The 27967-nt window shown below is 34.6% G+C and overlaps 1 pseudogene; it reads right to left on the reverse strand.

Annotated features, from left to right (window-relative positions):
* Positions 1 to 22093: 22093 nt before the first annotated feature.
* Positions 22094 to 27123, reverse strand: LOC114031442 (annotated as a pseudogene).
* Between the last annotated feature and the right edge of the window lie 844 nt (positions 27124 to 27967).

Below are 27967 nucleotides of genomic sequence, written 5' to 3' on the forward strand. Positions count from 1 at the left end.
CGACCCTTGGCAAGTCACTTAACCCTTTTTGCTTCAGTTTCCACATTGGTAACATGAGCTGGAGAAGGAAATGGCAAATCACTTCAGTATCTTTTGCCAAGAAAATTCCAAATGGGGACACAAAGAGTCATTCACAACTGAAGAACAACCATAATTCTTCCCTGAGATAGCTTATAAGTGATGATGCAACACTTTCAAGATTTTCTTCACTTTTGAATACATTTTTCATTGTGTAGTTACTTTGTGAGGGAGCTACTGGTCTTCTCTACTTTGTCTTCTAAAAGCGACATTTCTACTTCTACATCAAGAATAATAGCATTAGGGTCCAAATACGAAGATTACCTTGACTGATGATAGTTTCATTTTTGTTTGTTCTTCTGTCAGTTCAGATTTCAACGCCCTTGGGATGGTCTGTTTATTTTGAATCTCTCACCCAAATTTTCTTAGATTTATTTTTGTGTCCATTGCTTTTTGCCATTTTATGATATGTACCATCCTTCCTTGTAGTGTTTTCAAAAGGAGTTTATATTCTAAATAGTACTTGTCTTTTAGTTCAGAGACTTACTCCTTCCTGCATATATTCTCCCACCTCCGCAATTATCAATGTTCTCTCTACATTAAAAGTACTTTATATATACTTTGCATTTATTTATCTGTGTTCATGACATAATCTTCCAGTATGTAAACTCTTTCAGGCCAGCAATTATTTCATTTCTTCTTCTTGTATGTCCATTATACAGCACAGAATATTACATAAAGTAGGTTATTAATAAATGACTATTAAATTTTATTGAAGTGCTATTGGCTGCCATTTCTTTAACTTGGCAAATATTGGCCGACTAAGTTCATTACAGTACTCTTTTGGTTTCTTTGTTATGGCATGAGTATTACATTATTAAATTTTACAGGAAATAAAATGGGTTTTTCCTCCTTTTTCAGCATCAAATAGTCAGCTAGCATTATGCTAATTGCTGGAAATAGAAATAAAAATAAAAAAGCAAGATAATTCCTGTTGTCAAGGAGCTTACATTCTAATGAAGGAAGACAGAACATGTAAAGAGGCTGAAAAGATAGAGGAGAAGGTGGCTTGAGGGATGATAGAGGAAGTCCTGACTGCATCCTGAAGAGAAATAAGACATGGCTAGCCTGGGTGCCCTCATTAAAAGGAGGCTTTTGGAAGGAGCCATCCAATCATAGGGAGAGGCTACAAGGGTGGAGGGTATTTACAAAGGTATGAATTTCCAGGGTGGTATGAGGCTTTAGGATGAAGAGCTTGGAAATGGTAGAAATCCCAAGTACAACCTAGAGAGGAATGAAGTTAGATTATAGCTTTCATGACTGTGGTGACTTCTTTTCATGGAATTTTAGAGTTCAGAGGTCCTTAGAGGTTATCAAGTCTAATGTGTTCATTTTACAGAGAAGGAAATGAGCACCCAAATAAAGTGAATTTTGCAAAATCACACTGGTTGACATGGGAATTTTCATGATTAGTATTTCTTCTAATTTGTTGTTGATTTTTAACTTTGTTTTAACTAATAGGTGGTCAGACTGCAGATGATTTTGATAAGGCACTTACATTATTGAATAGTTGCTTCATTTCTAGGAGATTATCAATTCCATTTTCCCCAAAATATTGTTTAAAGCTCACTTTGACCAGTACCCAAGAAATTCATGAAATATAGATTTATACTTTCTAAGTAAAATATGAGCCTTGGGCTTCTTGGTTCTTAAACAAGACACAGGTAAAATTTTCTGATGCAGGTAAAATTTGCTCTTTTGGGCTGACCTCTGCATTGATGAAACCAAGTATTGAAGCATCTGAGGTTTTGTTTTGGAGGATTTTATTGAATTTTTGGGAAAATATTTCTGCCTCTTCATATTCTGCAACCAATGTTGGCATATAAGCTACAATTAATTTCCTTGTGGCTTTTTTTTCAGCCCCTGACTACCGTAAGACCAAATGACTAAGTATGTTATAAAATTATGTTCCCTATTATCTTTGGATGCCCAATAAAACCAAATCTGCCAACTCCTCTGCCTGTAATTCTAAGGAGAACCTTAATAATCCCTTCCTTTAGGTGCACTTTCTTTTTTGGTTTTTGGTTTCATTTATACTGGGCCTATCAATATTGAAGGTTTCCCCCCCTTAGATACAATATTGATGTGTGGTCATTGCACAAATATCTCATATTTAGTTTCACTAAATGAACATTTATATACCATAACACAATTCACCTGTGTGATTCTACTTTCTGTCACCTTTTCCAATGGTCTTCCACTATCACTGCTGAGATAGGAGTAGCACCTTGTCCATGCAGTCATGGAAAGTTCATTCACAAATTAGTGCATAATGCTTCAAAGTGGTCAAAAGCTAAGTCTTGGTCCAAGTGATAGTTTACTGTTAGCCATCATCTTCTAGGTAGCTGTATCTCCCCACTCCTTTTCTTTTATTCCTCTTCATTCACCCCATAGACACAGAGTGACCTGAATACTTTGGGTGCATTTCAAGCCAATTTAACCATTTCAAGGAAATGTTTATACCACTTGCTATAAGGATTATAAAGGGAGTAACTACTCATACTGTCAGTCCACTTAACTCTAGGTATCTTCATAGGGACCTATATAATAAACACTGCATGGACACACACACACACACACACACACACACATACACAGGAGCCACCTAATCCTTTCTTATGATTGAAACCTCCCCTCTTTTTTTACATAGTGCTTTACCAATTGCCTATGAATATATGTCATAATCTTTAGCTATAGAACTCACTTGTATAAGGAGATTTGAGTTCTTCTCCACCCAAAATTTAATGTAGCTATGCAATGGTCCTTCTTTTCTTGGTTTTATCCCCTTTGACCTAGCTGGCATTCATTTAGATACATTTCCTCACCAAATATCTCTGAAATCAATATTCCCTAAACATGATATCCCTAGCCAATTAACAAAAATATCTATTGTAATATCTATTTCTTTTTTTATCCTTACCACTGAAAAGACATTTCTACCTTGGCCCTTGTATTTTGCTAACAGTGAATAGTGGGAAAACCAAGGTCTACAGGCAAGGGTGATTGCATTCAGTAACCTTTGGTGTCAGAAGATCTTAGTTCAGATTGCACATATATGACCTTAGACAAATAACTTAAATTTTCTAAGCCTCAGTTTTGTAAAACAAGGGGATGGACTAGATGGCTTCTAATATTCATTTAGTCCAGTAACCCATGACTTTCAGTTTCTGAGTCTATTATGTCCCTTTTGCACAAGCAGGCATGCATGCCATTAGCTATGCTACCCTCTCTACCATCCACAACATATGTACTCATCTGAATGAGTGGAAAGTGATGAATTTTCCAAAGTAACATGCCATATAAAGAGCAATAACATTTCACGCACACTTACATCTTAATGGTTGCTGTTACAGTATAGCTTGTCTTGTTACTTTGATGTCTCATCTGTTCAATGAGGAGATTATACTGACCTTTAAGATCCCTTCCTGCTTTAATTTTATCATCTTATGATATTAGCCTTATTTTTCTCATTAGTAAAATGGGGGTAATAGTACCTATCCCACCAGTTTGTTTGTAATACTGTCAATGAGTGAGAGGAGTGTCTACCCTAAGCATGTGAAGATTTCCCCCCAGCAAAATGGGGGGATGAGGACAATTTGTTCTGATAGCCATGAAAGTAGCTGAAGCATGCACTGTGGAGAGCTTAGAGCTTGGGTAGAAAGTCAAAATGCCAATGTCATCCACTTCATCCTGGGCCTTCACCAGTGTTCCTGACTTTTGCCTTTCTACTGGACTTTGATGACTCAAGTAGAGAGAGTAAGGCTGATGACTTTGTGAAGCTCTGCCTCACTTCAATCTAATTGAGGCACAAGTCATTGGTCCTCTTTCAAAATGAAGGATAAACAACAGCATTCCTATCAATTTGCGAGTTCTACATCAATTAATCTCAGTGGTACAGATGAGGTCATATTTACTTCCTTTTATTGGGTACTCTAGTTTCTCTTGCTTGCTGCATAAATTTTGGGTATTTTTCTGTAGATATTTAAGGATACAAATTCTACTACTGGCTTCTTGGATTTTGTCTCCTATGAACTTTTGGGAATCTCAGGGATATTATCCTTCATTAAGCATCACTACTACCTCTGGTACTGAATTTATATACTGTATGTGTTTTAAGTATCCATAAGGCACATAATATTTTATCCTTAACAACTTCTAGGGTCAACAAAAGCAGAGTTGTGAATCTCAGACCTGTCAATCTATCTGCATATGAAGGTCAGGGAAGGAAACAAGGTTAGGGAGAAATGTAATTTGGAACTTTTGGGCTGGGTTAGTATGAAAAGTATGTAAATATAATTTAGTTATGTGTGATGTACAAAATGCAATAACATCTTTACTTTATGATAAATTTCCTTTGTAATTTGGTGTAGTGTAAAAAAAGCCAACTTAAAATCCAGAAAGACCTAGGTTCAAGACCCGTTTCTGAATTATACTTAAACAGTGATACTAAACAAATAAGTTAACTCTCCACGTCCCAGATAATTTAAGACTCTAAATTCCAGAGGTGTCTGTTTGAATTATTTCAGAGAGTTCCCTGTATTAATGAAATCACATGTCCAGTTGTAATCCCTATCCTGTGTTTATAAAGGCTTTCTGAGGGCCATTTCCAGTTGTCCTGATTCATATGTTGCCACTGGACCCAGATGACTCCACAGCAGAAAGTGAGGCTGGTGACTTTGCACAGCCTCTTTCACTTAAATCCAATTCACTTGCAAATCATGCAATTAACTTCCTGATGCCATGGTCCTCTTCTAGAAGGAAGGACAAAACAACAAATGCCACATTATCTTTCCAGGTCATTATATGTGCTGTCCTTTAACAAAATCATAATAACAATTTTTTTTTGTTCACTATATCTACCAAGTTTTAGTGGAAATATGTGACTATTTCATTTATCCCAACTAAAACCAAAGAAACTATCTAAAGTTTTCAACTTCTCATTGATTATTTTTATAATCATATTCTAGATATCTTCAACACACACTGTTAGAATTATCCATTTCTAAGAGGCAGTTCTTGTTTCCTCCACATTAGACTCCTTCAGATTTGAGCAACATGATCTGAAGCAGTAATGTAATAAATGGATTCCTTCTGACTGAAAGAGCTAATGTGCAGTACTGAGTATGTACTGAGCACCAAACTATCACTCTTTGCAAATGATATGATGATATACTCAGAAAACCCTAGAGAGTCTTTTCTTAAAATGATAAGTAGTATCTATTTAAAACCAAGAGCAAGCATTATCTATATCAGGGATATACTTGAAGCCTTACCAATAAGATCAGGAGTGATTGAGGATGTCTATTATCACCACTATTATTCAAAATTGTACTAAAATTGCTAGCCATAGCAATAAGACAAGAAAAATAAATTGAAAAAAAATAAAAGTAGGCAATGTGGAAACAAAACTATTACTCTTTGCAGATGATATGCTAGTATACTTCAGAAACTCTAGAGAATCAACTAAAAAACTAGTTGAAATAATTAATAACTTCAGCAAAGTTGCAGGATATAAAATGAACCCACATAAATGAACCCAAGATATCTATATACCACCAAGAGAAATATCTGGAAGAGATAGAAAGTGAAATTCCATTTTAAAATAACTGCAGACAATATAAAATACTTAGGCAGATCTATCTGCCAAGACAAATCTGGGGATTATTAGAATGCAATTAAAAAACAACACACAAATAAAGACAGATCTAAACAACTGGAGAAATATCCATTGCTCATGGGTAGGCTGAACCAAGATAATAAAAATGGCAATTCTACCTGTTAATTCACTTATCCAATGCCATAGAAATCAATGTAACAGATGATTATTTTATAGTTAGAAAAATAGTAACAAACTTCATCTGAAAGAACAAAAGGTCAAGAATATCAAGGGAATCATTGAAAAATAAAAGGTTAAGGAAGGTGATCTAGCAGTTCCAGCTTTCAAATTATATTACAATTTGATAGTCATTGAAACAATCTGGTACTGCATACAAAATAGAATGGTGGATTAGTGGAATACGTTAGGTGCACAATACATAATAAATGAACATAGTCATCTAGTGTTTGATAAACACAAAGATACAAAATTTAGGGATAAGAATTCACCACTTGACAAAAATTTCTGGGAAAACAGGAAAGCAATTTGGTAGAAACTAGGCATAGACTCACACTGTATATCAGGTCAAAATGGATAAATGATTTAGACACAAAGGGTGATATCACAAGCAAATTAGGAGAGCAGAGAAAAATGTACCTGTCAGATCTATGGATAAAGGAAGAGTTTATGACCAAACAAGAGATAGAGAAGATTTCAGGAGGTTAAAAAAAAGATCATTTTGATTACATGAAATATGTGCTTTTGCACAAATAAAATTAATTCAGCCAAAATTAGAAGGAAAACAGGAAAAAGGAAAAATTTATAAGTTTCTTTAATAAACACCAAATATATGGGGAGCTAAACCAAATTTATAAAAATAAGAGCCATTCCACAGTTGATAAATGGTGAGAGGACATGAACAGGAGCTTTTTCAGAAGAAATCAAAGCTATCAATATTCTCATGGAAAAAATGCTCTAAATCACTACTGATTGGAGAAATGTAAATTAAAACAAATTGACATACCATGCCACACCTATCAGATTAGCTAACATGATGCAAAAGGAAAATGACAAATGGTTGAGGGAATATGGAAAAATCAGGACACTAATTCACTGCTGGTAAAGTTGTGAATTAGTCCAACCATCCAAACAAAAGACTGAAGGCAAACATAAAAAAGGCAAACATGAAAGAGAAATCATAAGAGATTCAACAAGTTTAAACTGTTTATATTCATATATGGGAAGATGATACTTTTAACTCTTAAGAATTTTATTATTATCAGGGCAATTAGAAGGAATCTATATAGACAGAGGCACAGGAGTGAGTAGACTATGATTGGATGACTTAAAAATAAAATCAAGAAGTGAGAAAGAGGAATTTACTGGGAGAAGGGGGGAGAAGAAAAATGAGTAAAATCATATCACATAAAAGAGATACAAAAGGAAGAACTTTAACAGCAGAGGGGAAGATGGGGAGGCAGCAGGTAACATTCAAATCTTACTCTCTTTGGAATTGGCTCAAAGAGGAAATAGCATACACATTTAGTTGATAGGAGGACAGAGCCCATTATATTTTGTATTGTGAGAAGTCTGTGAATCTAGCTAGAGGAATATGAAATTTGGTAGCTCAACTGACATACAAACTTAAGTCATGTTCTTTTCTTTTTTGGGGTATGGATATGGGGTGATTGGTAGAGCTTTGCAAAGCCCAGGCCTGAGGTGATATCCTATATCAAGGTATTAGTGTCAGAGGGAAGAAAAGCTGTTTCTCAGAGATAGTATGAAGATAGAATTGACATGACAGCAGCAGACTGAAGGGGGGGATGGGTGAAAGAGTGAGGAGTTGAGAATAACACCTAGGTTGTGAATCTGGGTCATTGAGAGGAAAGTGGTACCCCTGACAGCAATAGGAAAGTTAAGAAGAGTGGAAGGTTTCAGGGACACGTTGAGTTAAAATGTCCTAAAATTCAGAATTAGGACAACAAAACAAAGGATCTTTTCAGCTATATTGGAGAAATGAAGTGTATCAGAGAAGGAACAATATTTTAATTCTGCTTTTTGTGTTGGATAGGATCATAGTACCTGTTAGCTGACACAGACAGAGTTGCACAATTCTTAATTCATTTTTGTTTCCTCTGCTATACACTATGAATTCTGTACTGGAAATGATAGAACAAAAATCGCTAATATAAAGTTGTTACCCAAAATCAGTAAAAAAAAAAATAATAATAATAATAGGAGAGTAACTAGCTGCCTAGTTACTCTTAAGAGTAGCTTAAAGAATTCAAGACACTAGGACCAAATATACTAAACCTCAGGTTATAGAAGAATTACTGGGTGTGATTTCTGGGTACCATAGTTTAAAATGTCCTAGAATCCATGTCACATGAGGATCAATGGGAGGAACAGGGGCTATTTAGCCAAGAGAAGAAAAGATTCAGTAGAAATATGTTTAATATGATTGCACACACATAACCTATATCAGACTGCTTGCTGTCTTAGGGGAAGGAGGGTGAAAGACTCAAAATCTTACAAAAAATGAATGTTGAAAACTATCTATACATATAACTGGAAAAAAGAAAATATTATTTACCAAAAAAGAAAATAAGATTCAAGAGGGACATGATAGCTGTAGATGAACATATGAAGAGCTGTCATATTGAAGGAACTTAGCATATTCTCTTTTACTCCATTTTCCAGAGGACAATACCAAAAGCACTGGGTAGAAGTTGAAAAACAGGCAAATAACAACTACAACAAAATAAACAAACAAAAAGTAACTTCCTAGTAATTAGACGTATCTGAAAATGGAAAGGACTGTCTCAGGACAGTGAGCTCCAACTTATTAAAGGTATTCAAGTAGAGACTAAGTAATTACCTATTGGGTATGATGTAGAGGGATTTATATTTTGGTATAGATGGAATAGATGGCTGTTGGTGTCAATCAATAAGTCAACAAATGCTTATTAAACATTTACTATGTGCCAATTGCTCCCAACTAATTAATTTTTCTGCCTCTGTAACTTTGGTTACTCAACTGACAGGTTTTTATTAGTACTATTTCTCATGACAGATACGGCACAAAAGCAAAAACTAACAAAACAGGACAATTTGCTGTTTTATGATTTGCACATTAACTTAGTGTCATAATGTATAGAGTGTTATCCTTGGAATCAGAAATACCAGAGTTCAAGTTGTTTCACTGATGTGTGCTGGCTATGTGACTTTAGGCAAGTCATTTAAACTTCAGCTTCTTGGAAGCTTGCCCATTGAAAACACACATTAGCATAGGGAATGGTCACTTGAAACACCATACATAAAGATTGTCCTGGCTTGAAATAGTATTTGACATACATATATTTATATATAATTAAGGTAAATTTAAGTCTACACCCTGCACACTTCCACTGAAGTACATCCCTTTCAATTATTGACCCACTTCCAAATGGAGATGGCGCACTTAAATTCACCGTGGTATTTTACCGTGCCAAGTAACATTTCATACATATATACACACATATGTATGTATATGTATGTATGTATGTGTATACATGTGATATATACATACCTATACATACATTTATACACACATACACATACATATACATAATTTCTCATGAAATCATGAAAGTTAAAGTGAGAATGTAGGTAATACACTTTGGCTATTCTGATGGATTAATTTTTGTCTAAGGAAAAAATTCTTAGAATTTTTGTCATCCATTTTGCTACTTCAGAGAAGTTCCTGACTACACAGTTAGTATAAAATTTGGAAGAATTCTTCATGTTAAAGCTGGAAGGGACATTAGAAATAATCTATGCTAACCTCACCAGATAGGTGAAGTGAGCTTTTCAAGGTCATTCTGAGAGTGAGTTATTGATAGATCCTGGTTTAAAACCCATCTTAACGGTATCTGGCACTTAATAGTCACAAAATAAATCTTTGTTGACTTGACTTGTTCTTTCATTTGTATCATCTTTTCCCTTAAAGTAATCTATATCACTAGATGTTATTTAAAGAATAGAGCTAAAAATTCACTCCTTTTAAATCATGTTTTAAATTCTGGGATCATTAAATGTCTTTCATGTTCACCTACGTTTGTCAGAAAATAGAAAGGGCAACTTGATTAAAAAATAAAGAACAAAAAATTGTCCAACTTTGGATGTAGTTAAAAAAAAACATAGAACCTACATTCTGAGAACACAAGAAAGTACAAATTACTGAGTCTCTGATGGAAATTTTTACTGCTAGCTAAAATGGAAATTAATTCCTTGTATGAATACTGTTTGTTCACTTTGCTTCTTTTTATCTGCTAAGAGAGAACAAGATGAAAGAAAATGAAATTTGCTTGCTCTGCTGTGTCATCTACAAGATCCTAGGTAAATCCAAAGAGGGTGGGTGACACTTTACTTTGTGCAACACACTTTTACTGCCAAGCTCTCCTTGGATTTTGATGTAAGAATAGTGAGTGTATGGCTAGAAATGAATATTGTCAGAATAGTAGAATGAAAAGCTCATGACTTGTGAATTTTCAAATAACAGCAACTTGAAAATCTGGTCCTATTTATTGAATATGGTAGTTTGGATACCAGAATTGTAAGAATTATATGTCTATGTTTCTGTGAAACAACATCTTTTCATCTTAGATTTACAACACAATCTTACCAAAGATGACCATTAGTTCAGTTCTTCTTCTTTTACACACACACACACACACACACACACTCATACATACACACACACACACATGCATGCACACACACATGCATGCACACATGCACATGCACACAAACTTCTGTTCTCCTTTGTGTTCCCTAAATTTTTCATCTTCAAATTGAACCTATTGAGTTTCATGTCTCAATAAGATAAGGATTGTTATTTTGTGGTGGGGAGAAGGATGGGGCTCTGGGTAGATAATACATGAGTATTAAGGGATGGATATTACTAAGGATGTGGGGTGAGGCATTGTTTAAAAAATTGCTTAAAAATTAGAATTGCGCAAATGGAAGCAAATGACTCCATGAGGCATCAAGAAACAATAAAACAAAGTAAAAAAAATGAAAAAGTAGAAGAAAATGTGAAATATCTCATAGGAAAAACAACTGAGCAGGAAAATAGACCAAGGAGAGATAATTTAAGAATTATTGAATTACCTGAAAACTGTGATAAAAAAGAGTCTAGACATCATATTTCAAGAAATTATTAAAGAAAACTACTGAGATATCTCAAACCAGAGGGTAAAATAAAAATTAAAAGTACCCTCCAATCCACCTGAAAGAGACCCCAAAATAAAAACTCCCAGGAACAGTATAGTCAAATTCCAGAGCTCTCAAGTTAAAGAGAAATTACTTCAAGCAGCCAGAAAGAAGCCATTCAAATACTGTAGAGCAATAGTCAGGATTACAAAAAAAAATTAGCAGCTTCTATATTAAAGGATCACAGGTCTTGGAATATAATATTCTAGAAGGCAAAGAGCTGAGATTGCAACCAAAAATAACCTACCAAGCAAAACTGAGTATAATTCTTTAGGAGAAAAAATGGATATTTAATGAACTGAGTTTCAAGTATTCCTGATGAAAAGACCAGACCTGATCATATTAGGATGGTTTCAAGTTTATCCCTATTACAGATAATGCTTGCTCTTGGTTTTAGATAAATATCACGTGTCATTTTAAGACAGACTCCTTTGATTCCTATGACTTCTAGTATTTTTAAAAGGAATGGGTATTATATTTGTGAAAGGCTTTTTCTGCATCTATTGATACAATCATGTTATTTTTGTTATTGATATGGTCAGTTATGCTGATAGTTTTCCTAATATTGAGCCAGTCCTGCTTTCCTGGTATAAATCCAATTGCTCATAGTGTGTGATCTTTACAATGTATTGCTGTAACTTCCTTGCTAGTTACAAGGCTGGAGGTAAAGTCTTAAGATTATAATGGAGGTACAGGTTACAAGAATAGAATTTTGACCCAAGTGACATGGAGTTACCTGAATCACAAAACAGTATTGTGACTGAAGTGACCTGAGGTTACCTGAGTAGACTTGCAAGGGTAAGAAGAAGTTAGGGGGGATATTAAATTTAACTCAAGTTATTACAAAACATAATTCAAAATCAATTTTCAATTTTACAACTAAATTAGGGGTGCATGGAAAATGTACCTGCCAGATAAGGGATATAAAGTGGATAATTTTGATTACCTGAAATTAAAAAGCTTTTTTACAAATGAAGCTAATGCAGTCAAAATTAAAAGGAAAACAGGAAACTGGGAGAAAATTATAGCATATTTTTCTGATAAAGGTCTCATTTCTCAAATAAATAGGTGACTGAGGCAAATTTATAAAAATAAGAGTCATTCCCCAATTGTCAAATTGTCAAAGCATATGAACAGATAGTTTTCAGAAGAAGAAATCTAAACTATCAATAATCACATGAAGAAATCCTCTAAATCACTACTGATTAGGGAAATGTATAACAACTCTGAGGTATCACCTCACACCTATAAGATTGGTTGACATGACAAAAAAGTAAAATGACAGATCCTAGAGGGACTGTAGAAAAATTTGGACACTAATGCACTGTTGTTAGAGTTGCAAACTAGCCCAACCATTTTGGAGAACAATTTGGAACCATGGCCAAAGTGTTATACAACTATGCATCCCTTTTGACCCAGCAATATCACTACTAGGTCTGTACCCCCAAAGAGATCAAGTAAGAGGGGAAAGGACCTATTTGTACAAAAATATAGCAGCACTTTTTGTGGTGGGCAAAAATTGGAAAATGAGGGGATGTCCATCAATTGGGGAATAACTTAACAAATTGTGGTATATGATTGTGATGGAATTCTAGTCTGGTATAAAAAATGATAAGCAGCATGGCTTCAGAAAAACCTGGGAAAATTTATGTGAGCTCAAGCAAAATGAAGTGAGCAGAACCAGGAGAACATCGTACACAGTAACATAAATGGTATAAGCGTGGTCAACTGTGAAAGACTTAGCTATTCTGATGAAAACAATGATCTAAGGTAATTCCAAAGGACCCATAATGAAAAATGGTATCTACCTCTTGGAGAGAAATGATGTACTCTGAATGTAGAATGAAGCATACTTTTTTAATTCTTTATTTTTATTGTTTTATTTTGCTTGTGTTTTCTTTTGCAACATGGCTAATTTGGAAATATGTTTTACATTACTTCACATGTATAACTAATATAAAATTGCTTACCTTGTCAAGGAGAGGGAATGAATAGGAGGGAGGAAGAAAATTTGGAATTCAAAATTCTAAAAATTATTTAAAAAAATATATGTAAGTGTGAAATATTTAACAAAATTACTAAAAATAATCTTTAAAAATTTAAAGGAAATGGATTATCTAATAATTTGTACAATCTGATTTAGTGCTGAGGAAAACCACTTATCTTGCTTCAGAAATAAATCATCATAGATCCTGGAGGCAATGGCAGCTAGAAGAGTGGGAGGGCATAGACCTAGGGAGGTAATTTCATTGCATTATGCAATGCAATACATTGCATAATTAAGGACAAAAGAAAAATCCTGTAGGAAAATATCTTACCATTGGGACAGTTAGGTGGCACAGTGGATAGAGCACCGGCCCTGGATTCAGGAGGACCTGAGTTCAAATCCGACCTCAGACACATAATATTTGCTAACTGTGTGACCCTGGGCAAGTCACTTAACCTTACTGATTAGCCCCCCCAAAAAAATCTTACTGTATGCTGGAATTGATATTTTTAAGAGTGAGATACAATGGGAAAAAAAGCAACTAAGAGCAAGATCTATAAGAGAGTAACAGAAACTCTTTAGAAAAGGAATCTAGGGGGAAGCTAGGTGGCGCAGTGGATAGAGCACGCCCTGGATTCAGGAGGACCTGAGTTCAAATCTGCTCTTAGACACGTAACACTTACTAGCTGTGTGACCCTGGGCAAGTCATTTAACCTCATTGCCTAGCCCTCCACCCCCCCCCCAAAAAAAGAAAAGGAAAAAAGAAAAGGAATCTAAGACAGGTTATATAGAAGTTTTAATTATATGAGGAATATAGAGAATTAAGAATAACTAAATAAATGAGTCATGAATTCAAAGTCATGAATAGAACAGAAAAAAGGTGAGACAATAATTAAAAAAGAGGAAAACATTTTAGAAAAAAGTTGTCTAAATTAAATTAGAAAATTAAATTTCAAAAAGAATCAACAGAACAATTTGAAGAAAAGCAAAGATGGATTTTACTTGGTGCCTAAAATGAGAGGAAATGAAAATTAAATAATATATAAAAACAATAAATAAAAAGGAAATAATAAATTCAGAAACAAACTCCCAAACTAGGCAAGTGGGATAACAAAGGGGAAGGAATATGGCTGGAGGTGAGGGGAAAGGAGCCAGGAGGAATAGAATTGGCTTAAACTACTAGATTAATCTAAAATATCTAAAATTACAAAGTATCATGTTTACAGATGAAAGGAGTAAGCCTAATTTTTAGGGGTGGCATATGAGAGACAAATGGAAGAAAATATAAACCTAACTCATAAATTTGAATGTGAAAAAATTAAGCCAATGAAATAAACAAAAAAAAAGAGTAATAGATTTGGATAGGAAAACACAACCCTACAAGCTGTTGCTTACATGAAACACATGTAAAATTACAAAGTCATTAATAGAATAAAAATGAAAGGCTAGATAATTATTAAGCATTTTTTCTTGCATAATTTATTTTCTGAGAAAAACTGCTAGGAAAACTGGAAAGCAGTGCAGCAGAAATTGAGCTTCTATCAATCAGTACCTTATATCATATTCCCCAATATATTCTAAATAGATTTGTGATAATAAATATTAAATATTACACTTAAAATTAGAAGAATAGCAGATCATGTATCTCTCTTAGCTATGGTCAGGATCTATTCTTAACCAAACGAGGGAGAAAGACAAATACAGAACATAAAACAGATAATTTATATTACATGAAACTGAAAAGCTTCTGCATACACACATAAACAAGAAGGAAAGCAGTGGAATGGAAAGAAATCTTTGAATGAAATTTCTCTGAAAAGTGTTTAGCATCCAAGATACATTAACAATTAGTAGATAATTAGATAAATAGATCATAAGACCGAAACATTTTTCCTAGTAAATAAGTAGCCAAAGGATATGAATATTTCTCAAAAGGAATGCAAATTATTAAACAAACAAAAATGTTTCCAGTCACTAATAAGAGATATGCAAATCAAACAACCCTGCCATTTTATCTCATCCTCTAGAAACTGGCAAACATAACAAAGTACAAGATTAGTCAGTGTTTCAGGGGTTGTGGGGAAGCGGATACACGGAGCATTACTGATGAATCTGTGGATCAGTATAAGCAATTTGGAATGCAACTTGAAATTTAGACAAAATTATTAAAATGGCCACATACTTTGACATGAAGATCCTTTACTACGGTTATTTCTGAAGAAGGTCATTGGGGGAAAAAAAGGAAGTCCCTATATAAAGCAAAATATTTGTAGCAGCATTTGTATGTATCATAGCACAGAAACAGAAGAAAAGTGGAAGTACATCAATAGGGAATGGCTAAACAAATTATGGCGCATTATTGTAATGGAATATCATTATGCATTAAGAAATTATGAATATGATAAATAGAGAGAAGCATAGAAAGAGCTATGTGAACCAATAAAGTAAGCAGAGCCAAGAAAACAATATACACAATGACTGCAAAAACAAATGGAAAGAACAACCGTCCCACAAAAAAAATTTAGAAGTGTTTACAAATGTTAAATAACAAGCATAACTTAAAAGAAGGAATAGGAAAAGATACTCCACCCCACCTTTTTGCAGAGTTTGAAGTCCCTAAGTTCTGTGTATTGCATGTATTTTTAGATTTTTTTTCTCTGTACTGATCAGTTATACTGATTTTTTTCCATTTTTTTCTTTAACAAAGTAATATTTATTATATGAGATGAGAGGTAAGGATACTAGGGGAAATTATGGTGATATAAAAAGATATCAATAAAATATATTTTAAATTATTTTTAAAGAAGCTAAGGAAAATAAAGGTCATTTTGCATTTAGGATTGGGGAAAAGTTTGATTAAAAGAAATCTTTGCAAAATTTGAATTTTTAAGTAAAGTTTAGTTTTTAATTTAAAAATGTTAGTTTAAACTAGTTTCTTTAGTTTGATGAATAAAAACTATATTCTTTATGATTGAGTATTCAATAAAATTTTGCTTTTAAAATATGCAAATGAAATTCCCTGAATGCACACATTAATGAAATGTCATGAGCAAACCTATGCTTCAGGAAGATAATTATTCATCATTCTCTTACCATTCTCTTACCATTGCTTATGAAATTAAGATAATAACATTCCAAATATCAGAACATTACTTTCTGTCATACCTTCTAAGGATGAAGGATTTAAAACCCTCTCTAAATCTCAGGGGAAAAATATGGATTCCTGTTTTATTGGATACAATATTATCATCTAATGGGGTGGGGGAAAGAATGGAACACTTTTCATTGAAAAGATGACAACAAAGAGAATGATGAAGAGTATGATTTGAGACTAAAAATCAAAGCTGAAAAGAGGTTGCTAGAATTAAATCAACACACATTTTGAACTCTCTTAGTTATATCTCTGACAAGCCACTGGATGAAAGATATCTGCAATATATTATAAAGATTGTGTTTCTGTTTAATTGGCTTACCAGTATTTCCTCTCATTTGATTCTGTAATCTTGCAATGTCTAGGTGTAATGAGGAAATGGAAGAAAAGCAGGTAAGTAAGACAGACATCTTGGTTATGATATGGTAATTATATGAGCATCTCATCCCTAAATTGAGTAAGCAAATGAAATTATCCATTTTTCCACATAAAATCAATGAACACACAGATTCCAGCTACTAGCATTTTTAAATGGCATTGATAATGGGAGAAAAATACTAAAAGATTTGTGTATCAACAGTAAAGCACACAAAATTCACATATATACCTGAAATTTCTAGATTATAGAATCATAAGTTTAAAGTTAGAAAGGATGTCAAATGCCATATAGTTTAACTGTCTCATTTTATATATGAGGAAAGTAAGACCCAGGGTGAGTATTGATCTGTCTAAGCCTAAGACCACAGAGGTAGGGATTAGAATCCAATTTCTCTAAGTTCAGATCTAAAACTTTCCACTTCACACAATGGCAGGTAATTGACTTGATGTTCTAATTCACTTTTGTATACATGATTAGCATATAAATCATGAGAAGGTAAGTAGTAATGGAGTCATTAATTTCTATAAGAAGCTTGACATAAAGTTTTAGAGTTATGAGAACTGAGCCTCTGATCTTGATATTTTGGTGGGAGAAGGGTGAGTGTAAAAAGGTAATTGAAGAAACACATGCTCGCCATACTGATTCCATAATTTTATAGAGACTGATTTCATAATTTTTTAAGAGACTGCCTTATAGAGAAGTTTGGGGGGCATAAATTTGAAATGTGCCCCCTGTGATAAATACTGATATTTCAATCCAAATTAATTTCCACTGATGGCTTTTCTCAAACACTATGATTGATAGCCAAAAAAGTCCTTACCAACATTTAAAACACAGTATCTGATATATATCCATCTAGAGAATAAATCACTCAGAGTCCAATTGCTTCTAAAGAAACTTGTGAACTATTACAATTATCTAAGTAAAAGTGAAAAGACTGCCATTGGAAGCTGTAAATTAGCTTAAGTACTTTCTGAGTGGAACTTTATATACTATGCTTTACTAAAATTTCTTATTGGCAAATTGGTTCTACTGATGGTAAATCTACACCCAGATCTGTTTCTCCTACAAATAGAGTAGACATAGCCATTGTATAATTTTTTAAGCTTATGTAGAACTACTCAATTCATTTATTAGAGAAAACTTACTGACTTTATTATTCCCTATTATGTCTTTTCAACTAGTCTTGGGAGATAATTTGACTGTTCTTGCCAACACTAACCATTCTATGTTTGTCATTGATTACTTTCCCTCCCATCTAGTCCTGGAGATTGCCTTCAGTCATTCATATTTTCTCCTAATTTACAACCTTTCTCCAGCCATTGACTCTTTTTCTTCTGCCTAAATATATGATCTTATCTTCCCCATTCTTAAGAGATCTTCACCTGACATTCCCATTCATCATGTTATTTCTCTCTGTTTTACAGGCAAACTCATAGACAAAGCTGTTCATAGATATTTCTTTCACTTATTTACCTGAGTTTCATTTCTCACCCCTTAAAATATGGCTTCCATCACCAAAATGTAATAAAACTACTCTTTCCAAGGTTCTGAATGATTTCTTAATTGGTCATTTTGATGGTCTTTTTTCATTCTTCATCACTGCAACATATGATACTATTCAGCAACCCTTGTTAAGTATTTTCCTCTATTTTGGTTTTTGTAACATTGTTTTCTCATGGTTTTCTTCCTACTTATTGAATCATATCCTGTGCAGCATTGTCAAATGTGTCCTACTCCCTGTGCTTGAATGTACCTCCAGGCTCCGTCCTGACTGCTCTCCTCTTTCTTTTTTACATTGTCTGGGCAGCTTATCCACTTCTATATGTTCATCTATAATTTTATAAATGTGACTCCAAATCTATATTTCCATCCCTTATCTTTTCCCTGAGCTTCATTCCTGCATTTCCAAATGCCTCAGCAACTCCACATGGATGGTTCATAGATATCTCCAACTTACCATGTCAAAAATAGAACTCATTCTCTTACCCACCACCCAAGTCTATCCCTCTTCTTACGACCAACATTCTTCCATTCACACAGATTCATAACTTGGGAGTCACTCTTGGTTCTTCATTTTTTTCTTATTCTTCACATCCAACCATTTGCCATGTCTCATTAGTTTCACCTCTTTAACATCTTTTTACAGTAGTTCTTTCTATTCACTTCACAGCCACAAAGCTTGATCCTCATCAACTTTCATATGAACTATTACAATAGCCTATAAATTAATCTCTCTATATCCAGTCTCACTTCTCTGCAGTCAGTCAGTCAACATTTATTAAGCATCTACAATGTGCCAGGCTACTATGCTAAGACCTTAGGATACAAGTATGAAAAGATAAATAGAGTCCTTGCCATTAAGGACCTTAAAATTTAATGGGGGAAGGCAAATCACAAAAGGAAGGTGAAATGGAGTAGAAAAGTCACCAGTGTGGGGGTATAATGGGGAAACCAGTCAGAGAAGTACCAAAGTAGTGTCTGAGGGAAGTAATGTCTGAGCTGGGTTCTCTCCTGACGTGAAAATTTGGACTTCTTGTCCCCACATTCCAATCAGAGAGGCAGAGGGTAATGATGAGAGGGGTACGAAAACTGGAGATTTTATAGGATGTTGAGGTTATCCAGACAACGAGCTTCCTGAGACATGGTGGAGAAAACAATCAGAGGTGTTCAAAAGTAGTATAGCCAGATGAGAGATGAAACATCTGATCTAGGTTTTCTTCTTAAATTAAAGTTTGCAGTTCGTTGCCCAAACCTCCAATTAGGGAGAGAATTCATCCTTCACACATTTGCTAAATTATTATTCCTAAATTGCAGGTATGACCAGGTGACTGAATCATAGGATCATTTGGTCTAACCCCCTCATTTTACATATAAGAAAACTGAGGACCATGAAGATTACAGAATTATCGAGGGTCAAAACAGGAAATATAGATTAAAAATGTAATTTGAACCCAGTTCTATATCTAGTGTTTTTTTTAGCATTATACCACAAGCACAACAGTAAGAAAGAGTCCCTGTACAAATAAAAACTGCATGAATTAACAATCTAGAACTTTCTTATTGCTCCAATTTTGAATTATTTTCTCCACCTGACTTCATAAGCCTGTTACAGTGAACATAAGCCACTCTCAAGATTGTCACCCAGTATCTGACTATAGGAATCTGTCACCCTATTATAGTATCTCTGCCTAAACCTTGCCCGCCCCATGAATGGTGGCAGATGCCAACTGTACTCCATCATGAGAAAGCAAGAAGCAAAGGGATAGAATGGGATAAGAGTGAGGCTGAAAAACTCAAGAATAATGGAAGACTTACTTGCTTCTCAGAGACAAAGGCAAGAGAACAAATGTTGGTCTCGAGGGAGAATGTATTTAAAACACAGCAGCAGCTGGGTTCAATGACCCCTGGAGATTACTCAGAATAGGAGTTGAACTGACCAGTCTCTATATTCCCTAATATTTTATGGACTTAAGGATTGGAAAACTGTAAAATTATTATTCTTTAGTTCTAAAGAGCATCAGGGGACATGTAACATTAAATTCTGCAGAAAGGCTGGAAAGGATAGTTATTTTAGCCTAAAAAGCACCTGAATAGTATTTAGGGTCATAAGAAAGTGCTGAAAGTAATTTACATAAAATATATCTGATTATGAAAGGAAGCAAAGTGCAGCCTTATTTCTTGTCCTTTACATATTAAACATGTTTTTTGATGTTTGTTGAAATCACAATAAAAAAAGAAATTTAAAAAAGATTGAGATATCATTGAAATCAGTAGTTCCCTATTCCATTTCCACTTGTATTAAATTCAGCCTCAATTTCCCACAACTAGCCCTGATCCTCAGGTACCCATGTTGTGCCCACTAGAACAAAACTGCAGGGCCCAGTAGGCAAAGATTCACATAAACAAGTGGTACAAATATTGGTGAATCTGCAGCATACTTCAAGGGAGAGGTTTTTACACCTTCAGAGACCACAATGAAAGCTTCTGCTCATGACATCTCCTGGGATAATCTTTTGCAAGGTAATTCAAAGGAATTCAAGTGAATCAGAGATCAAGAAGATCTGTCATAAACAGAGAGACATGATTTATTTCTGGAAAGGCTGATTTCTGAAAGAGCTGAGGATGAATGGAACATACTGGCTACACAGGGAAGGCCTAACACTTAGTCTTTCTTCCTCAGTTCATGGAGATTTCTGCAGACCAGCACAATTTATTTTGCCTCTTATTTTGCAATTCTCATTTCAATCTAATGTTGGGCATTTTAACTTGCACATTTAAAAAAATAGACTTGTTAGTTGTTAATTTTTCTAGTCTAAAAAAAAAACTTCGATTTATTTATCATTTCAGTTATATTGATCTCTGTTCTGCTCTTGCCTATTTCTTTTCTATTTTCTGTTGGTTTGTTACTGTTCAGGTACAGAGTCAATTCATTAGCTTCCATTCTTTTTTCTTGTTGAAATAGACATTCAGAGAGATTGTCAACACATAAGTGTTGACATATAGTTTCTGAATTGTCTTACATTTGATGAAATTGCCATAACTTTAGTAACTTCTCTTTGTACCTTGTCAGTTCATAAGATTTGATTTGTTTCCATGACTGTTTATGCCTTTTATTCATTGAAACCATTATTTATTACTAGGTTTATGTACTATGGTCTATAAATACAGCATATAAGTTAGGAAGGTAGATAGCACAGTATATAAAGCACTAAACTTAGAATCAGGAAGAACTGAGTTCAAATGTGGCCTCAGACATTTAGTAACTACATCACCCTGAGCAAGTCACTTAATCTATTTACCTCAATGTCCTCATTTGTAATCAAGATAATAATAGAACCCACCTTTTAGGGTTATTGGAATGATCAAATGACATGGTATTTGTGTTTTGCAGATCTTAAAGTGCTATGTAAATGCGTGCTATTATTATTATAGACTGTTTATTTTATACTTGCCTATGTAATTTTGTGGCCCAAAATATGATTAGTTTTTATGTGTACTGTAAACTTTAAAGGGAGATTGTGTATTATATGTTTGTCACATTGAATCTTCTCTCATGTATGTGTGTATGTATAGAAAGACATAGATGTGTATATGTATGTACGTGTGGGTATATATGTAGCATGGGTGTTTCTGTATATATATATATATATATACATATAATATCAATATAAAATATGTATAGCATACATATGTTAATCTCCTAAATAAATTTGTATAGGAAAGAGGAGATTTATAGATGTAACATACCTATATGTATCATACACATTACATGTATGTTACCCATATATGTGTGTTACATCTACCATTTCCTTTCCTATTCAAATGTATAGGAGAGAGGAGATATGGATGTATGTACATGTATATGTATATACGAAGAGCTTTAAGTGCTAGATGGGGAAAGAGGGCATTTTATTTGATCATGGAGGAAATAGAGACTACTGAAGTTTATTGAGTATGGGAGGGGAGATTCTGGGCAGGGTCACCTGGTCAAACTTAAACTTTAGAAAAATCACTTTGAAAGCTGAATGGAATATGGATTAGAATGAGTGAGGAATACTTGAGGAAGGGAGATTAATTAACTAGTACAACTCTTTTATTTGACCATTGTGACATTTTTATTGACAAAGATAATCCAGCAGACAACATTCACAGATGGCAACCACCCTTTCTGCAAGAACTCTCAGAGAGTATTGGAGTGGCATCCTCAATCTGCCTGGTTTTTATTCCAGAAAGTGCCAGCGCTCTCAGGGTGGACTATGTGCCAGAGCCATGGGTCTTAGTCCTATTTCCCCCCGTGGCCCAAAGTTTGATGTGAAGGGCAGTGATGCCTAGTTCTTTACATCTCTGGGCAACATCCTGAGAGGCCATCACAGCAGCATAGGGAGAAAATTCATCTCTGTCAGCCTTGACCTTCATCCCACCAGTCACTCGGCAGATGTGACTTTGCCAGAGAGATCAGTCACATGAACAAAGGTGTTGTTGAAGGAAGCAAAGATACGGCAGGCACCAAACTCATTCTCTCCCTCTGCAACTTGAGGTCCAAGGCGGATGCTTCCTTCTTTTCATTCCCCTTGCGAGGTGCTATTTCTGCTCATCTAGTACCACTCTTGCTTAGGTGGATTTGACTTTAGCGTGGTAAGCTCTATTTATACTTCTACTTTGAATCTATTTTGGTCTCTCTAGATTAAATATCTCCTGTAATGAATGTACTGTTGGATTTTGTTATTTATTCTATTGTGATTTTTCTGCATTTTGATTTTAGAACTGTGCCTTTAATATTAAAATGGTTAGTTTTGTCTTTTCATTACTCAATGAGAAGGGAATACATACTACTAGGCTTTGTTTTGTTTTTTTGTTTGTTTTTTGTTTTGTTTTGTTTTGTTTTGTTTTGGGAAGAGACTTTATATCAATGCACCTCAACAAAATTTCTGTAATTTACAGTCAAAAATAGAGTTCCCTGGGCAAAGGGAGTGGTTAAGTGACTTGTCCAGAGTTATAATTGCATAAGTCACTTTAACATGTACTTTTTTCCTTTATCAAAAATAGGTGTTTACTACATAGGTTCCCCTCCCCCACTCAGGAACACAGCCAGTGTGACAAAGGCCAGCAGTTACATTGTTCCACTATGAAGAGTCCTTATCTGACTTTTTCATTTTCTGGTCTTACGAGACAAACAACCAAAATGTTTTGGTCCAGCCTATAAAAAACCCCATATGAGAGATTTGAACTCACCTCTTCTATATAAAATAGAAAGGTTTCCTGATTAGGACAGCAACAACTGCCTTCCTGCTTCTATGGATCACTTGTCTTACTTCCAGAAAATGATAACAAAATCTCTATTATAAATTTATAACAATCTTTAGGTGTTATTTGTCTATCTGCCATCTTATAAGATTGATTGAATTTATTTCAAGGCCTTTGATATTATTTTGAAAATCAAAAGTAATGGCTTCCACCTACAGTTGGGGATGAGAGTTTTTGTTTGCCAGCTGTTCTTAGCTCTGATTTAAAGGTTTACTTAGTCTAAGATAAATGCTTCTGAAATTGAATGTCTCTTGCCCTTTTAGTTAAAACAGCTATAAATTATAGCATTAATATCATTTTTAATAAAAGAAGATGTACAAAAATAGAAAATGGTCCTTCCCAAACCTTCCTTTTCAAGTCACCCTGTCAGTAGCCTGGCTGTTCTGCTATTAGTTGTGTACATATCTTCAAATAATTAATGTCTCACTGCTTCTCAACTGTTTAATGAGGTCAGTATAGGTCAGCCTTTTTCAGAAGTAAAGAGTCTGAAAGAACTTTCTGGTGGAAGTACTGGATGAAAATGGTAGCTTCTTTATAAATATATCCTGAATTAGATTGAACCTTAGGGTAGAAACTCCAATTTTAATAGCAAGCTATAGGAGGAGCTCTAAAGCAGTGGACTGACCCTTAAAAATCACACCATATAGTTTTAGAAGCATTCAAATGACATTTGACTAATTAGAGAATGGGACAGTTATTGGATTTTTTTAAATCTGACTTCATACCAGAAATATTAAAGAGAATGAAAGTGGGAGAATATCCATAGGCACTTCTTCTATTTCCTGGTCAATTGGTCATTGCATGTCAATGCCTAATGGTTCTGACCTCCCCAGGAGCTGAGATGTCTCAAAAAGGCCTTTATTTAAAGAGTTATCAAATGAAAATATTATACATGTTCTGCTTGGCTCCAGAGGACAGAATTAGGAGACATCAGTAAATAATCTCTTAATTCTCAAATCTGATGTTCTTTTCTCAGTATCCATCCATATTGACTTCTTTATTGCATTTGACACTCCTGTTCTCCCCCTTCCTCCATGATGCTATCTCCTCTCTGAGTTTTTTATGACATTACTCCTTCCTGACACTCTTACCAATATGAATTCTCTCCAGCCTCTCTAAGTCTTATTTCAGTTCTGTATCACCCCCATTAACTGTGGATATTTACCAAGCCTCTGCCCTGAGCCTTCTCTTTCAACAATCTTTTTTATGGTGACCCCCTTAGCTCCCATGGGTTTCATTCTGATGTAGTTGACTCATGGAACAATATATCAAGTCACAATATCTACCCTGAACTTTAATAAAGAATTATTAACTGCCTGTTGGACATTTCAAAATGAATATATCATGGACATCTCAAAATCAACACTCCTCAAACAACAATAATTATTTTCCCTCCCAATTCTATGCCTCTTCCAAACTTCCCCATATCTATTGAAGAAAACACCATTTTCCCAGTGTCCTGGGTTTATAACCTTAAAGTTATTCTTGAAACTTTATTCTCCCTGACCCCATACATCCAATCAGTTGATAAATCTTGCTATTTTTTACTGACACATCTGTCTCATTGAACTCTTTCTCACTATCAACACAGCTAAATTCATGCCCTCATCACATCTCATCTAGACAGTTGCTATGATTTCCCAATTGGTCTCCCTGCCTGAATTCTTTTCCTCCTCTATCCTATCCTTCACACAGCTACTAACATTATTTTCCTTGAGTGCAGATCAGAGCATGACATTGCCCTATTCAATAAAGTCCATAGTTTTCCTATTGTCTATAGATTAAAACGTTAATTACTTTTTTGGGGACTTTAAAGCCCTCACAACTTGGCCTGAACTTCTATTAATTGCCTTTCTTCCTGTGCTTTATATATGGCATGCTTGCATCTCCATGCCTTTGTAGCTGGTAATCCTTCATTACTGAGCTGATTTCTATCATTACTTGTATCTCATATAATCACTTTCTTCCTGCAAAATGTAATTCAAATATCAACCTCTACACGAAAACTTTAAATAAGTTTTTGATCCCAATAAAAAGTAGGCTGCTTCAGAGTAGGGACTGTCATTATTTGTACTTTATCTTCATAACCTAGCACAGTGTTTGCCATGTAGCTGACACTTAATAAATGATTTCTGGTTGATTGATTGAATTCGGAAAGAGACAAACATAGAGCTGATATCAGGAGCAGAGGTGGGGGGAAACTTGCTAAACATGAACAATTATTCAAAACTGTATTTGACTGCTTAAGCAAAATTTGAGTGACTATTTGTTGTATAGTTTGTAGAAAGTATTCTTCTTAAGTATTAATTATGTATCTTCAGTGGTCTCTCATGTCCCTTCTGCCACTGAAGTTCTGTGATTCTGAAAAACACTGTCATAATTATTTTCTTCTTCGCTTATGGGAGCAAGAAGTGTAACTTACTTAATCTCTCTTCTTCCTCTCCTCCCTGAAGGAATTATTCTAGATTGTTACATGGGAAGACCTCCTCAAGGCTTCATCTTGCCTTCCAGCTGCTTCATCTAGTCTTTTTCAGCCATGGCATTTGAGCATTTGCCTTATGGTAAAAATGAATTGTGATGTAATCTTTCTTGCATGTTTGCATGTGATGAGGTTTTTATGGCTTCATATTTGAAAGATGTATTTCCCCATATATTGAAATTATGTGGGTGGATTTGCATGGAGGAAGACAAATGCAAACGACTATGGACAAATACACAGAATAAACTGGAAATAACAGATGGAAGGCACTAGCATTAAGGGAAATTGGGGAAAATCTTCTTGTATGCAGAAGATTAGATGTGAATTGAGCCTTGAAGGAATATAAGAAAGCCAGTAGGCACAGAAGAGGGGGGAGGAATTCTAAACATGGGAGAGAGACAATGAAAATGCACAGAACTGAGAGGTGAAGTATCATGTGTAAAAAAAAAAATAAAAACAAAAACAGCAAGGATGCCAGTTTCACTTTATGAAAGAATACATAGAGGAAAATAAGATGTAAGAAAACTTGAAATATAAAAAGGGCTAATTTATGAAGGACTTCTACAAACCAGAGAATTATGTATTTGAATATGGAAGTAATAGGAAGCCCATGAAGTTTATAGAGCAGGAGGTTACATGTTTAGAACTTTACTATAGGAAGATCAATTTGAAAGCCAAATGGACTTTGCGGAATGGACTGGAATAAGGAAAGAATTGAGTCAGGGAGTCCAACTAGAAAACTATCACAAAATATACTTGCAAATATATATTTGAATCCTTATCCTTAATTAATCAAAAGACATTAAGTAAGTACCATGTGCCAGGCACTATGTTAAGCACGGGGGTACAGATATGAAACAAACATATGAATGAATGAGTTCAGAAATTCAGCCATACTATAACAAGTTAAGTTTAGAAATGTAGTTCTCTATTTAATCTCTATTCTAGTCTTGTGTCAAGGAAGTCTGTTTCCCTTGAAGGATGTCTGGTTTGATATCCAAAGTCTAGCCCACTAACACTAACCTTTTGGGTGGACTCAAAAAATGAACATTTCTTAATCATAGGGAAGGTGGGGGTTGTTCTAACCCCTCATTCCTAATTCTAACCAATCAAAATGTGGTCCCTGCCTACAAAGACCTGTTCTTTGTTCTACACTTGCCTAAAAACTATAAAAAGGAATAGCCATTCCTCACCTTGGGGTCTTAGCTTTGCTAGGGAAGCTGAAATCCTATTTATTGGCAAATTTATACTTGGCTAATAAATTGATCATGCTCAAGACTCTGGGCCTCAATCTACCTTAATTTTTTTAACTGTAATGATTTCATTATAAGGTTATCTTTAAATCTGCCCTCTATCACAAATTTAATCAGTTACCAGCTTCTGTCAGTTCCATCTCCACAAGAACTCTTTAGGCATTCTCCTTCCTATTTCACTATCAAATCTCTTGTTCAGACCTGCATTATATAACGTATTTCAATAGCTTCTTTATAGGTCTTCCCACTTCCACTCTCTCTCCCTTGTATCATCATATTTATTCATTCATACTTCTGCTAGAATACTTTTTATTAAGTAAATATCTGCTTATTTAACTCATTTACTCAACAATCTTCAATAAATTCTTATTTTTCCTCATGTCATTTTAGAAAATTCTTTGCCTAGTATTCAAGGCCTCTATGACTGATGCTACCTTGCTTTTCAAGCTTGTCATAGTATCTCCTTCTGTGAATTCTATGATTCAACCAAACTGAACTACTTTTCCCCCATACAGGGTAATGTATTCTTATGCCTCCATGTCTTTGCTGACTATTCTCTAGGTCTCGAGTACCCTCAACCCTTATTCTTTCAGTGCCCTTCCCTTCTCTGCAAAGGACAACTCAGTTGCCATCCATTGAAAGAATTCATTCTTAATCTCTATGTTTGATAACAACTTTCCCATGCTAAAAGAAACTTTATTGTGTAGTTGGAAGAGCACTGGCCCAGGGATCTATAGAGGTCTGAGATTAACATTTACCTCTGATACTTGCTAACTGTATGATACTACCCTTCTAAGCCTCAGTTTTCTCATCTAGAAAAGGGGAATAACACTTCTTCCAGAAAGCTATTATGAGAATCAAATGGAATAGGTCATAATATACAGTCCTTTGAAAACATCTAAGCATTATTTAACTGCCAACTATCATGGTTAGGAATAATAATATTATTCCAGTATAGATACAATATGTTGATCAATAAGCATT

The sequence above is a fragment of the Vombatus ursinus genome, unplaced genomic scaffold (assembly GCF_900497805.2).
Source record: "Vombatus ursinus unplaced genomic scaffold, bare-nosed wombat genome assembly UNPS02015175.1, whole genome shotgun sequence".
NCBI lineage: Eukaryota > Metazoa > Chordata > Mammalia > Diprotodontia > Vombatidae > Vombatus > Vombatus ursinus.